This window comes from Petaurus breviceps, unplaced genomic scaffold (genome assembly GCF_028583685.1).
Source record: "Petaurus breviceps papuanus isolate PSGF00001 unplaced genomic scaffold, PetGlider_PUasm1.0 38, whole genome shotgun sequence".
Classification (NCBI taxonomy): Eukaryota; Metazoa; Chordata; class Mammalia; order Diprotodontia; family Petauridae; genus Petaurus; species Petaurus breviceps.
In genome coordinates this window covers 87,390,634-87,394,598 of record NW_027186304.1, presented here as the reverse complement: position 1 = coordinate 87,394,598, position 3,965 = coordinate 87,390,634, and positions in this window count along the sequence as shown.

Here is a 3,965-nt window from a genome sequence, read left to right as displayed (position 1 = left end):
CTTTCTTTCTTTCTTTCTTTCTTTCTTTCTTTCTTTCTTTCTTCCTTTCTCTGCTTCAGTTCAAATCAATTTCATTCATTTTACCAAGCATATAAAGTGCTTATGTTGTGCCAAGCACTGTGCTAGTTGTTATATGCATTAAGGAAAAAATAAATAAGCTCCTGCCCTCCAGGAACTTACATTCTACTGGGAGAAAACTACAGATATGCAGATAAGTATATATTAAATATATTCAAAGTAAAAATATAGTCATCAGGGGTGGAATAGAAGGGAACATGAACCACTGGAAGGATTAGAACAGGCTGCATGTAGGGGACAGAATGTGAGCAGAGCCTTAAAAGGTGTTAAGGATTCCAAGTGGTAGAAATGCCCTGGGAGATGGCAGCCAGGGATGCTGGGTAGTAGAAGTGATGAACTTGGAATCAGGAGAGATCTAGATTTGCACTAGACATTGGAGTTTAGTAACTGTGTGACCTTGGATAAGTCATGGGTAAAAGATTTTTGTTTTGGTTTTCAATTTTGTAAAATAAAGATACCAATAATGATGCTACCTTGGTCACAGGGTTATTTCCAGGATCAAACAAGATTATATAAACACATAGCCACACATATAGAGATAGAGATAGATAGATAGATAGATAGATAGAGAGAGAGAGAGATATTCACACATACACATGTGTGTGTGTACCAAATGAGATATATGTGTGTGTGTTTGTACCAAATGAGATACATATGTGTGTGTATGTATGGAGAGAGGAGAGAGAGAGAATTTTTAATCCTTGAAAAGTCATATAAATCTAGGCCTTGCTTCATTGACTGCTAATATGTCTTCACTGCCCCAAGTCTGCCCCCTACCCTCATTATAACTACCATTACTGCCACCATCTTAGCCCTGCACCATTTTCTCCCAGATTTCCATGTTTAGTAGAGGGCATGATATATAAATATCATTGCTAAAATATTTTATGTTCTTGATTAAAAACAAAACTTCCAGGATGGTCCATTTCAATAAAATCAATCAGTTTTGTGCCAGACACTGTACCAGGTGCTGGGAATACAAATACAGACAACGAAATAATCTCTACTCTCAAGAGTGCATGTGACATTAAGAAAAGATCTCTGTTCTATCTCCTGGGTGGATAGGAGTGGGGTGAGGGAGGTGGCTGTAATGGTTAGGGAATTTGAAGATCTTCCCTGCCCCTTAATAAGCCTAGGGAGTTTGAAGATCTTCCTTTCCCCTAATGGGCCTCACTTGGAGCACAACAAGAGAAGCTTGCTTAGGGGAGGTTTGTTTTACAGCAAGGCACACATTTTGTTACTTTGTAATTAGGAAGTAGGTCACAAAGATTGTTATGTCTTCTGACCCCAGAGAAGGCTATATATACTCCCTTAGGTGAGGTTTTGTCTTGGGGCTCACTCATGGGAAGAATTATGTAATTTGTCCAGATGAAACTCTGGGCAGCCGTTGAACCCCCCAGCTTTGAAAACCCAGATGTTGGTGCTTCTTTCTCTGGTAACTAACTCTGTAGGTATGTGATGGTCAGACAGCTAGAAGCCCTATCTGTTGTTCAGTTGAATTGTGTTATTTTCTCTGTCTGTATTTTTTGTCTGCTTGTAACTTGTTTGTATTTTCTGAAGTTCAGGGTACTGACTTTTTCTGCTGTACTAGTTAATCTTTATATACATTTGATTAAAGAAAAATTGTTAACTCTTTTTGAGTTGCTTTCCTTTAGAAAAGCAGATCAAAGAACCATCCTGTGTATGCTAGGGTGCTTGCTGCTACAGAGGCAGAGTCACAAGCACCTAGACTTAACTCTTCCAAATGAGGTGATCCTGTCCTTTCAGTGAGATTGGAGGAGAGAGAAGACTTCCCTTTCACTCAGTTCTTGTTAGAGGTCTCTGCTTCCATTCTGCTCCTTGGTTCTGCTTTTTTGCCAGTTAAGTCCTTTGTTTGCACTTGACAGAGACAATGAAGTTCAGAACCTAGGTAAGATGGGTGGAATTTAACAGGTTCATCTTTTGCCGATCTGTTCATCAATAAACATTTATTAACCACTACTATATGTCAGACACTGTTCTAAGAAGTGGTAGTACCAAAAAAAAGCAATAAACAATCACTACTTAGAGAACCTATGGCATCACTGGGGGAAGGGAGGGGGCAATATTCAGACAGCCAGTAGCAAACAAGATATGAACAGGATGAATTGGAGATAATCTCAGTTTGAGATATCTGCAGTAAACCTTGTTCATTTCGAAATACCAGATTGGTAGTGTTGATGAAGGTTTGGAGTTCAGCAGAGATACTAGAATTAGATATATAGATTTGAGAGTTTTCTGCATAGAGAAGATGATAAAGCTCATGGAAGCTGATGAAGTTACCAAGTGAGAGAGTGTAGCAAGAGAAGAGAAGAGGGCCCAAGACAGCCTTGAAGTACAGGCACAGAAGCCCATGTTAGAGGGAAAGGTTTGGACAGAAAAAAAAAACAGTAAAGGCAGATTAGGAGAGACTCTACCAATATATTTAAAAGTTTAAAAAAAGTGTTTATAATTTTCCCCCATGCAAATGAAATAGGAGTCCAAATCAGTAGAAATGTAGTCTTTCATTTGGGATGTGTTTTCTTTCATCCCCACTAATTATGGGGAGATCACTGAGAAGAAAAAAAGATAATATGATATAGTGGACTCTATGTATACTACACTGGGTATTATAACAGCTAGATACAAGCTCCAACTCTTCCTGTAATGACCTATGTGATGTTGAACAGGTCAATTAATTTCTTTTGGGTTTCAGTTTCTTTGCTTATAAAATGAAGTTAGAAAGGTGTAGTAGTATGTGAATGCAATGGAATACTATTGTGCTTGCTATAAGAAATGATGAGCGGGTAGATTTCAGAAAAACCTGGGAAGGCTTATCTGAACTGATACTGAGTGAAGTGAGCTGAACCAGAACATTGTATACAGTAACAGAAACATTGCACAATCTTTAACTACGATAGGCTTAGCTCTTCTCAGCAGTACAATTATCCAAGAGAATTCCAGAAGATTCATGATGGAAAATGCTTTCCACATTCAGATAAAGATGGAGACTGAATATAGAATGAATAATACTATTTTCATTTTCTTTTTTTGTGTGTGTTTTCCTTTTGTTCTTTTTCTTCTTTCAGAACATGACTAAAGTGGAAACATGTTTAACATTATTGCACATGTATAACCTGTATCAGATTGCTCCCTATCTTGGAGAGGGGGGAAGGGAGGGAGAAAAACATGGAACACAAAATCTAATAAAAAATGAATGTTGAAAACTATCTTTATATGTAATTGGAAAAAATAAAATATTGTTTACATAAAAAAGAGATCATAGGAGGAGTTTGCATTAAATGTCCTCTAAATCACTTCTTAAATTTTAAATGGATACAACCCGATGTTAATAGCTTGGATTTTATATACTCCTTTAAGATTTATAAGGCAATTTTCTCACAAGAGCTCTGTGGGGGTAGTTTAGTACAAATATTACTGCCCTAGTTTACAGATGAGGAAACAGAGACTTAAGGAGATTGAGAACAAGGTATAGAGTTAGTCATAATTCAAACCTATGCCCTTGTAGTCCAAGTCTACTACAATAGTCTAGCCTTTCTTCCTCTCACAAAAAATAATAGAAAATTTCACATATGCATATTTGAATTATAGTATTTTCTTCATTCAACAATCATTATTGAGTACCTAGTGTATGTAAATTATGTATGGGGCTATGACTATCTAAAGGAAGCTTGAAGCCATTGAATGCTAAGAAATCTTGGAGATCAGTTAGGTCTGCCTCCTTATACATAAGAAGAAAATAAGATTCCAAAGGAGTACCTGAGGTCAATGAGTTAGTTAGTAGCAGAATTTCCATTAAAATTCAGGTCTCCAGACTTAATCCAATATTTTTTTTTTACTACGTTACAGGTCTCAACTTGTGCTAACCC